This window comes from Phascolarctos cinereus, unplaced genomic scaffold (genome assembly GCF_003287225.1).
Source record: "Phascolarctos cinereus isolate Bilbo 61053 unplaced genomic scaffold, phaCin_HiC Scaffold_4;HRSCAF=312, whole genome shotgun sequence".
NCBI lineage: Eukaryota > Metazoa > Chordata > Mammalia > Diprotodontia > Phascolarctidae > Phascolarctos > Phascolarctos cinereus.
The window spans coordinates 74080297-74092652 of NW_027555847.1; positions in this window are offsets into that span (position 1 = coordinate 74080297).

Here is a 12356-nt window from a genome sequence, read left to right on the forward strand (position 1 = left end):
TAGAAGACAGAGAGGGTCCTGCAGCATCTGAAGTATAAACTGTCCCTCCATGTGCGCGTCCTGAGCACACACATTTCCCATATGTATATTCCCGAATTATGATCTCTACACGTGCTTACTCTCTCCACAGATGATATATGGAGGGACAGTGTGCCCTAGGTTTATGAGATGAATGTTCTATTGTGCTAAATGACTACTTTGAACTAACTGTGGTATTTGGCTAAGGAGAGAAAAGTAAACCCAGCAAAAAACTTCATTCCTCTTACAAAATATTAGTCTCAGTTCTTATTTTCTATTTGATCCATTGATTTGCTTCTTTTCTAGGGCTTTTTTTTTAAAGTGGAGACTCATCTCTCTCACTTGCTCTTGCTCACTCTCTGTCTCTCTCTCTCACACACAGATATGTGTTGGTATATTTATAATTATATATAATGTATCTTACCTTCAAATAAACTGTACTTAAGGAAAACAAAAACGAAACCAAAATAGAAATTGCAAATGATTGCATGCATAGTTGTAAGCCTCTATAATTTGCCATTTAACTACAACTCAAAAGATGTAGACATTGAGACAAGTAGTACCTTATATCATCTTTCTTTTGTTTATTATTTTTGGCCTGTTCTGGTTATTTAGGAGGAATTGGTTTGCTGTTATTATTGTCTGCAATGATAATACTTGTAGGCACTCTAATTTTGGTTCTGTTTTCTTCATTCTACATCATTTCATATTGTCCTCACATTCCTTTGCATTTATGACCATAATTTCTAATTATACAATTATGTTTATGAATATACATTCATATACTATATTTTATTAAGCCATTCCTCCAATCACTAGACGTGTGGTTAAGAATTTATCACCTCTTCATTGTTGCAAAACCTAAAAAATTTCATTTTCCTCTAGTATTTTTTTTTAATTTAGATTCTTGATCATTTTGGAACTTTTTGTCTTATATAGTGCAAGTGTTCGATTTTCCAACAAACTGATATCCAGTTTTCCTAGTGATTTTTTAAATAATAATGAATACTTTCCCAAAGGTGACCCTAGGCTTGCTGAATGTTAGATTACTATGGCTTTGGGTTCTATCTAATCTGTTGTGCTATAATTTTTTCAGTTTTTATCCAGGATCAGATTATTTTGATAATTATGATTTTATAGCATAATTTAATATTGTATAGTTAAGTCCTCCATGCTTATTTTTCCATAGTTTCCCTTGATATACTTGGACTTTTATTTTGCCATATGAATTCTGTTATTACTTTATCTAATTATTTAAATTGTCATTAGTATTTTTGTGAATATAGTATTAATCCATAAACTAATTTGCATAGAATCATCTGGTTTGCTATATTAGCTCAGAAAAACCATAAACATTGAATACCTCTCTAATTATTTGTTCCTTCATTTCTGTAAACATTATTTTATAGTTGTCTTTATGTGTTACATTTGTTTCTTAGTAGATTAATTCCCAGGTACTTCACACATGTCATCATGATTTAAGCTAATATTTCTCTATCAATTTTTTTTGTTTATATGTTGATAAGGAAATACTAGTGACTTTTATGTGGTCATATTCCATTATTTTATGCAAGTTTCTCTTTATCTTTATTAATGGTTTTGTTAATTTTTGTGGGGGTTTAAAAAAAACCCATCATATTATCAGCAAATAAAGATAATATAACTTTCTCTTCACCTCTCAGTGCTCTAGGCAACTCCCAAAGGCTACAAATTGCCAATCCACATTGGCAGAGGGAACTTCCTCATCTCTCTTTTACCAATAATATTATAGGTCAAGTCTCTATTCCTATCTCTTTAGTAATGCTTATTTAATTTATTTTTGTTAAACTTTATTTTTGTAGTTAGCATGCCTAAGATTATGCTGAATAGTAATGGTGAGAATGGATGACCTTGCTTTAATCCTATTCTTAGTGAGAAGGGCTCATAGGATTGTAGCTATAGAGTTGGAAGAGATCTTTGAAGTCAACTAGTCCAAATCCCTCATTTTATAGATGAGGAAACTGATGCCCAGTGATGTTAACTGATTTTTCCAAGGTTACACAAATAGCAAATTGCAGAGGAAATATTCACACCCTCATCCAGTATGCTTTCCAATGAACCATGCAGCCAGAGTTTCCTTATTACATATAATCCTGATTCTAGGGTTCAAATAGATGTTTTCTTTACCTTGGAGAAAATTCCTTCCATTCCTATACTTTTTGGGTGTTTTTAACATAAATGGATGTGGTATTTTAATAAGGGCCTTCTCTATATCCATTGAGATAATCATTTGGTTTTTGTTATGTTCATTGTTCATATGATTTATTATGATAAGTATATTCCTAAATATAGAATAAATTAATGAAAGAGCATTTGTCAAGCAATTATTATATTCAAAGCATTATGCTAAACTCTAGGGATAAAAATAGAAAATCAAAACAATCCTTGTTCTCAAGGAGCTCACAATCCAATAAAGGGAGTTCCAGCTGCAGGTCAGATGGAAATGTCACTTAGTCTTTTAGGTCCAGTGGAAAAGCAGATGGTATATTCAGTTCAACGTGCATTTAACCTGGAAAGAAGAGAATCCAGGAGAAGTGGGTGATTAACAGTGTCAGAAGCTGCAGAGAGATCAAGGGGGAGGAGGAGGATTGAGAAAAAGTGAAAAGGCTGGGAAAAGATCCTTAAGCCAGGGAGGCCAAGGAACAGAGATGAAGAGGGAGATAATTCAAGTCATGGGGGACAGCTTGTGAAAATTCATAGGATTGTAAGACAAGAGTATCTTTTGTAAGACTCAGCAAGAAGGCCATTGTCAGGGGATTGAAGAGTACATGGGGGTGACTAACATTTAAAAAGACTAGAAAGGTTGGAGAAGGCCAGATTATAAAGGGCTTTGAATGCCAAATGATTGTATATTTGACCATGGGAGTCGTAGACAGCCACTGGAATTTATTGAGTAGTGGGGCGACATGGTCAGACCTGCGTTTTAAGAAGATTAATTTTATGACTGAGTGGGTGATGGACTGCAGAGAGGAAGGACTTGAGGCAGTAAAACCAAGCAAAAGACTATTGTAATAGTCCAGAAATGAGGTGATAAGGACCTGCACCAGGTGATGGTAGTGTAAGAAGAGAGAAGTGAGTATAAAGAAATTTTATGGAGATAGAACCACTGAGAGTTGGCACAAGATTGTATATAGAGGGTGAGAGAGAGTGAGGAGGTGAGAATGACACCTACGTTGATAGCCTAGGTGACTGGGAGAATGTAGTGGCCTTGACAGTAATAGGAAAGTTAGGGAAAGGGGAGGATTGTAGGGGAAAGATAATGAGTTCAGTTTTGTTCATGCTGAATTTAAGATGTTTATGGGACAGCAGTTTGAGATGTCCCAGAGGTATCTGGAAATGTGAATCTGGAGGTTGGGAGAAAGGCTAGAGCTGGCTAAGTAGATCTGGGAATTATCCATATAGAGATGATAATTGAATTCATGAGAGCTGATGAAATTATCAAGCAAAATAGTGTAGAGGAAGAAGAGAAGAGAGATCAGGACAGAGCCTTGGAGAATACCTACAGTTAGTGAGTATGGCCTAGATGAAGATCCAGCAAACAGAAGAGTAGTCAAACAGGTAGAAAAAGAATCAAGAGAGAGTAATGTTACAAAAACCTAGAGAGAAGAAAATATCAAGGAGTAGAATGTGATCAACAGTGTCAAAGAATGCAGAGGTCAAGAAGAATTAGGTTTGAGAAAAGACCATTAGATTTGGCAGTTGTGATGTCATTGCTAAGTTTGGAGAGAGGTATTTTGGTTAAATGATGAAATTGGAAGTCAGACTGCAGAGTTAATAAGAGAAACAAAAGGAAAGGAAGTAAAAGGAACATGTTGTAGATGGCCTTCTCAAGGAGTGTAGCAAAAAAAAAAAAAGGAGGAGACATATGTGATGACAGCTAGTGGGGATGAATGAATCAAGTGTTTTTGAGTATAGGGGAGACAAGGGTATATTTATAGGTAGTAGGCAAGCATCCAGTAGACAAGAGATATTGAAGAACAGTGAAAGAACAGGGATAATAGAGAGGACAGTATTGAAGAAGATGAGATCATTTGTTTGTGTAGAAGAGTTAGTCTTGGCAATAAGAAGGGCTACCTCTTCTTGTGAGATAAAGGTAAAGGAGGAAATAGTCACAGAAGGCATCTAAGTGATGTGAGGTAAGGAACGGTAGAAGAGGGATCTCTCTATGAATGGCCTCAATTTTTAGGGAAATATGATTGAAGGGTATTAGCTGAAGGAGTAACAGAGGGAGGGGCTGTGAAAGATTTGAGAATTGGATGAATAGGTTTGGAAAAGCCACTATGGTGATTCAGATATAAATCAATTAAATAGGTAAGAAATGAATGCCTTGATGCAATGGGAGCCCAGTTAAGATTACGTAATATAAATTTGTAATGGACTTAGCACGGTTTCATGATTTTATCTAGCTTCACTCAGCAGCACATAAATAGGAGCTAAGGCAAGGATGGCAGAAGTAACACAGAGCTAAAGCTTGGCAAGATAAGATTTGCAATACTTTAATGAGAAAAGGGACTGAAGAGAAGACAGTATAGATTTGAACTGGTCCAATAAGGAATTAAAATGGGGAAGGAAGGAATGTGTAACTAGATCAGGGTTGATGGCTTGGAAAGGAATTGAAAAGTTGAGGGACTAGATGTTGACATGAGAAAGAACAGGGTTTTGGGGTTGCAAAGCAGAGGAAGAGGTAGAATGAAAATATATTTTGATCTAGAAAGAATTTCAGACTTCATGATCATGGAAGTGGAACACTTGTGGCTGATGGCAAGATCATTATGTTTGTGTGTAGCTGGAGTGGGGTAGAGGAGTAGATCACTGGAAATAAAGTAAGCAGAGGAACTGAAAGGATAGAGCATTTGAGGGAATGTTGAAGTCCCCTAGTAAGGAGGCAGGAGTTGAAGAAGAAAGAAAAACTACGAGTCAGGAACTAAGTCTTGGAGAAAAGGAGAGTGTCCTGGAGGTCAGAAGACAATAGCTACCAGAATCTGGTTAGGTAGCAAATATAGATTGAGTGAATCTCAAAGAAGGAGAGATTATTAAATGATAGAGAGCAAGCCTAGAAGTGGCAATGGGAGCAAGGAGTATTCTAACTCCTCCACCTTGACCAGTGGATCTGGCCAATGAATAAAAGAACAAGCGTGCTAGAAAGTGTGGCCCTGGAACTTATGTCCTCAGAAGGAAGCCAGGTTTCAGTAAGAACAAGAAGATAAAAGAAGTGAAAAAGGAAAAAGTGTAAGATGAAAACAAGTTTCTTTCCTATGGTGCATAGGTGTTCAAATTCAAATGTTATTTCTAATAGAAAATTTTTGGATTAATCTAAGTAGTATAATGCAGTGGAAAGAAACCACTGGCTCTGGAGTCAGAGCATCTGGATTCAAATCCTACCTCTGGCATTCCCTATGTGGCTTGGAGCAAATCACTTAACCTCTTAGAGCCCATTTCCTCACCTATAAAATGAGAGAGTTGGACAAGTTAGTCTTTAGGGTCCTGTCTAGTTCTAATTCTGTGATCCCTATCTTCTTTACCACGTTATAAATTATATCCCACCCACTATTTTCAAATGATGCTTCCCCATCATCCTCATCTCCCTGCCACCAGAATCTTGAACTCTGCCCCTGGAAAAACTCCTTGAGTTCTTATAGATGAGCTTTGCCTTACTTTGCTTAGAACCTGGCCTCAACCTCACTTTCAGCCCACCATTTCCAAACCGTGTTTCCATGCTTATACCTCCCCACCTTTCCAATCCCCCTTTATATTTTGCCTATCCCTTTTGGAATGTAAACTGTTTGAAGGATTGTCTTGTTTGCTTCTATTTATATCCTCTGTACTTATACAGTGCCTGACTCCCAGTGTTTGCTCACTCTGTCTCTCTGCCTCTGTCTCTCTTTGTCTCTGTCTGTCACACACACACATACACACACACACACACACACACACACACACACACACACACACACACACACACTTACTCCTTCCATATTTTTTGATCTATTCTAATGTTGGGAGAATAATCCAGTGCAATTTGGCCAACCTAGGATTCTTTGATATGTGATGTTTTCCATTAGCTGTTTGCAAAATCCTCTCTCTATGAAACTCTCAATTTAAAAATAATATGTCTGGATGAGTTAAAAGGGACGTTTCTGTCTTGTGGGGTCTAGTGGTATGGCTTTGTCTCTTGATCTCAATACTTCTGAGAAATTTCCTTATGTAAATTCCTTTTAGGTAGTGAGACTTTCTTTCTTTGAATTTGCTGGGACTCTAATGACTTTTAAATTAGCTTCCAAATCTCTAGTTCCTCTACCTTCATCTATAAAATGTCCATGCTTTCTTCCAGTTTTTTGGTCTTTTATCTTGTTTTTCTTCTTATTTTGTTATTGTTCATGATATGTTTTCCAGTAGAACATTTTTATTTCTCAGTTATTCTATAGTTTGTTTAAATTTTCTAACCATTTCTCCATATTGCTGAATTATTTTAACATTTTGTTTTCTTCCATTTTTACTAAAAATGGATTGCTCATTGAAAATACCATATCCTTCTTTAACAATGCCAATTCCTCTCTGATTTTATATATATGTGCATCTATACCTCCAATTTGATGTATCCATATTAATTTCCAGTTCATTTTTTTACATTTTTCTAGAAGACAGAAAATTCTGAGGTTATCTCCTAAAGCTCTATTTTCTAATTCCATTACTATGATTGATGAAGTTCTCAAATTTTCTTCTGTGTTGCTTTTTAATTTTGTTTTGTTATTTCATTCGCCATTTCTACTTTCTTGTCCTGTATCAGGGAACTCTTTTTCTCAGTAAATTCACTATATTACTAAAGTTCTCAAAAAAGTGAGCCAAACTATTGAGTTGCATAGCCATCTTTTTGTTCCTCCTTTCCTGATTTCAACTGTATCTTTATGGACACTAAATGTTTCTTTGTTCCTCTTGGAGAATATATTAACCATAATGAAATGTCTTGTGAAAGATCCAATTTCATTTCTTGTTTATGTTATTTCATCTTTTCTTTTTGGTATCCTGTATTCTGCCTTTTCTATTCCACAATATTTATTCATTAGGATGGAATCTTTTTTCCAATTGCTCACTTCTTTTTTTGTTTGTTTGTTTTCTGCTTGTTGATTTTTTTAATGAGTTATCCCTCCTAGTTGGAATGATTAGGAAAGAGCTAATAAAGAAGCCAGCATATAAGCTGGGCTTTGAAGGGAGGGAAGGATTTTTATAAAAGAGAGGGCATTCAAAAAAAAATTTTATTAATTAATAAATAAATAAAAGAGAGGGCATTCCAGGCAGATAAAACCATGTAATCAAAGGCATAGAGTAAGGAGAGGTCTAGACCAGGGGTGAGGAACTGCATCCTTGAGGCCACATGTGGCGCTTTAGGTACTCAAAGTGTGGCCCTTTGACAATATAAACTTCACAGAACAAATCTCTTTAATAAAAGGATTTGTTCTGTAAAACTTGGACTCAGTCAAAAGACCGACACCCAAGGACCTAGAAGGCCATGTGTGGCCTTGAGGCCACAGGTTCCCCACCCTGGTCTAGACTCTAGACAGCATAGCCTAGGCATAGGTTATATCAATGGGAATCAGAATAATAAGATGAGGCTGAAAAGTTATGTTGGAGTAACAATGTAAAACAGTGTAAATGCCAACCAAAAGAGTTTGAGCTTTATTCAGTAGTCAGTGAATATGGAGGCATTAAAAGGTGTTTTACAGGGGAGTAATATGGTCAAGGTACTAGCAGAGATGCATTGGATAGATTAGAAAAGAGAAATTGGAGAGAGTTAGGTGGTAGCTAGCACAGGTGAGATGAAAAGTGAGAAAGTATTAAACCCAGGGTAGTGTCGTTGACAATGGACAAGAAAGGGTTACCAATGTCAAGGAAAGGCCTCTGATGTCCATCAGTCTATAGACATTTAGTAAGTACATTCTGCATATCATATACTGTGCTAAAAACTGGGAATATAAAAGAAAATTTAAAAAAACCAAACAGTCCTTGTCAAGAAACTCACAGTCCAGTGGGAGAGACAACATGCAAACAACTACAGACAATCAAGCTACATACTGGATAAATTGAACTAAAATTAAGGGAAATTGGGAAAGACTTCCTGTAGAAGGTGGGATTTTAACTGAGACTTTAAGGAAACCAAGAGGCAGAGATGAGGAGAGAGAATATTCCAGGTATGGGGTACAGCCAATAAAAATGCTAGGAGGTGAGAGATGAAGCATCTTGTGCAAGGAATAGCAAGGAGATATCTGAAGGATTTCTCGAAAACATATTTAAGAAAAGTAAGCTATGAAGATAACCCAGCTACAAAGAGAAAACTGAAAGTCAACAAAAATAAAGAGCAGATTAATGACAAGTAAAAGAGTGACAGAGAATCAGAGAACTCCTGCCCAGGAAAGACAATGCAATTTTACCTTTCACTTAGTGATTTATCATGGTCATTCTATTTTTCTGATAAAATTTGACTGTCAAAAGTCATTTCTCAATGATGCTGACATAGCTGTCTCTTGAGCAACTGGCCTAAAAGATCGTATCAAGAGTGATTTCTATGATATTCCTTTTTCTATAAGATAAAAGACATAAAAAACATAGTTGAGTGGAAGAACAGCCTATTCACTACAATAACATCTTAGGAAACCTAACCATGGCATTGTTTCATTAAAGGCTGAACTAAATGTTGAATTTTCCTGTGAATCTAGAGATTGAAAGCTGTGGGGAACTTGGGTTGGGGATCTGGAGCACAGAAAGAGCTCCATTACTTAACCTTCTACTCAATTTCTTCTAGAATACCCGAATCAAGACTATTACATCTAGGGAGACTGAATCATCCATCCTCTCAATTCCTATTTGGAGTGAAGAAAGTTAGAAAATCAGGAATAGAACATGGACCTCCCCTGTCAAGTTGCCAAATGATCTCTTCTAGATTGATAGTGGATTAATATAAATAGTTTCTGAAATACAGGCTAATTAAAATCAAAGATCCAGGTCACACATCCTTGCAATATTAGAGACTTGTCAACAAGAAGCAACCATAAGAGAAGCACAAGTGTATCAAAGATCGAACAATAGGTACAAGAGCTTGATGAAGGTCCTTTTATCCATTAGGAGCATTGATTCTGACCTAGAAGGGACCTTAGAGGCCATCTAGTCCAATTCCCTCATTTTGCTAATGAGAAAACTGAGATCCACAGAGGTCATGATCAACTCAATGTCACCCAGGTAGTAAGTAGTAAATGAAGGACAGAAATGGGATTCGAACCCAGGTCCTCTGATTCCTAATCCAGTGCTTTAGTGTTTGCCATCAAATATGCCACAAAACTAATACAAGCTTTTCATATAAATGACTTTTCCCCAGTCATTCCCTAGTCAATAGAAAAGAGATCAGACAGGTAATGGTGGAACAAAATAGAAAAAGTGAAAGAGAATCGGAAGGTAAGAAATCCTCAAAATGTGCAAGAATTTGTCCAAACATCAGGAGCTCCTATGCTTGTGTTCAGATAAAGGAGTTAGTAGGATACTAAGAAGATATTTGCTTTACCTATTCCAGCGGTAAATTAACCCAACTCAGCTGCTGTGGCAACAATACACTCTGCCATAGATTCCCATCATTTGGATCCTAATCGCTCTTCTGACTTTTTGAAGCTCACAAGTTCATTCTGTCTCTAATACTCCTTCACCCAAGATCAGAAAAGAATTAACATGAAAGAGAAAGAAGAAACTCATGACAGGGTCATGAGTTTGTGAGCCTCATGGTCACTGAACCATGAGAGGAAATAAGGCAGCCAGTCTGACTGTCATCCTTCCCCTTACCCAGAGATTTACTGACCTTCTTATTCAAAAGCCACAAGGGAAAGAGAGTATATGATTTTGATGTTTTGTGCTTTTTGTATGCACACTCGGTTCCCACCCAGCCAATGAAAAGGCTTTTCTTCACCACATAGTAAATAGGAGTCACAGAATACCTGTATGTGTGTTCTGAAGTTGCAGCAGGGCCCCTCCAGTATGGGTCATCACACATCTCCAGAAGTGGGGTAACCAAGTCCCATGGGTTGACAATAGACAGAGCATAGTGCACATGTGTTGAGGACTGGTTTCCCATTGTCCAGTTCCTTATCAAGCCAAGAATTTTGCAAAGAGAAAAACTGCGCTGGTATATAAGCAGACAGTACAACCTATTGATATTGTTGTTTGTGTCAGCCCTATAGTCAACATGGAAAACAATTAGAGACTGGCCAAAACTTTCACCTGACCAAAGCATTGGCTTCAAAAGAGAGTTAACAGGATGATGAAGGGTTTTAAGATCATGCTAAATGAGGATTGACTCAAGAATCAGGGAATGTTTAGTCTGGAGAAGAGAAGATTAAGGTGGAGCATCAAAATTGCCTCATATTTGAAGTGCTGTCATATGAAAGAAAGATTTGACGAAATCTGCCAATCCATAAAGGGCAGAACACAGAGCAATGGATGAGAATTGAAAAGAGGAAGATTAAGGCTTAATGTAAGAAAAAAATTCTAAATAATAAGAGCTATTTAAAAGTGGAATGAGGATAGCTAGGTGGCACAGTGGATAGAGTACCAGGTCTGGAATCAGGAAGATTTGAGTTCAGATATGATCTCAGACACTTACTAGATGTGCGAACCTGAGCAAGTAATTTAACCCTGTCTTCCTCAGTTTCCTCATCTGTAAAATGATCTGGAGAAGGAAATGGCAACTACACCAGTATCTTTGCCAAGAAAACCTCAAATGGGGTCATGGAGAGTCAGACGTTACTCAAACAACTGAATAACAACAACAAAAGTAGAATGGGCTATTTTGGACAGATGGTTGATTTCCCTTCTTTAGATGTCTTAAAAGCTAAATAACCACTTGATGGGAATGTTGATTCTGTTGAGTTGATGATGATGCTTTTTTTGTTTTTATATCACATTAATTTCTGGATATATCCCTCTACTACCCAGGGAGCTTTTTCTTATATCAAAAAATTTTTTAAAGTTGAGCAAATCCAAACAACTCATCAACCACATCTTAAAGTTTTCATAATAAAGGGAAAGAGATTGACTTTCTTAACTCCTCTCTAGAACCAAACTTGGTCTTTATAATTACATGTTGCTCACTTTCATTTTATTACTCTTTCCATTTCACATTGTTGTAGTCATTGTATAAATTGCTTTTCTGATTTTGCTTCTGTCACACTGCATCAGTTCATATGAATCTTCCCGTGTCTCTAAATTAGTCATATTTGTTATTGCACACAATAATATTCCAAAAATTGTTCATTTATTACCAAATTTGGTTAGCCTTTCCTAAATGGGCATCTTCTTTGTTTACAATTCTTTGATCCTGGTTCCTACAAACAATGCAGCAGTGAATATTTTGGCATATATGTAATCTTTCTTTAAGTCTTACCTGCTTTATGTATGTGCTCAGGGGATCTCTGGGTTACAGGCTATGGACATTTTAATCAATTTGGGTTGTTGGTTTGGGTTTTTTTGCTTTTGTTTTTTGCAGAAATCCAAATTACTTTCCAGAATGATTAAACTAATTCACAACTCCATTAATAGTGTATTGGTGTATCTGTCTTTCAATAGCCTTTGCAGGGGAGATTTTTGTTCAGATGAGGTTTGGACTACATGGTCTGTAAGGTCTCTTCCAACTGGGAGATTCTGTGCTCTTCTACGTTAGGTGATTTCATTTACTAGTATAACAGGAGGCAGTTGACATCCCTCTAAGGTCTCTTCTAGCTCTAAATTTATGGTCCTGTGTTCAAATAACATTTTAAAAAACATTTAGTCCAGTACCTGGCATATTGTAGGTGCTTTATAAATGTGTATTCCTTCCCAACTTTATGATCTTAGCTCTCCTTTCTTCGTTCTCCATGCCTTCATACAAGTCCTTCCATGTTTCTCCAAATTCTTCATGTGTCATTTGTTATAGTACAATAATATTCCATTATATTCACCAACTACAATTTGTCCTGCTTTTCTGTAATCAATGTGCACCCATTTTGTTTCTGGTCTTTTACTACTACAAAGATTGATGCTATGAATATTTTATATGAAGTACCTTTCTGTCATTGACCTTCTTGGGGTCATTAACCTTCGCAGCAGTGGGATCACTGGGCCAAAGAGTAGGGACAATTTAGTGAAATGCAATATTTTATTGATGAGAGCCATAAAGGTGTCTGTTAACACTGCAAGAACTTTTCACTGAATTGGCCCACAACCCCAGCTTACTTTACATATCTCTTGGGAGTCTTTCAGGCTTTGGCCTGTAAGACTTTCAGGAA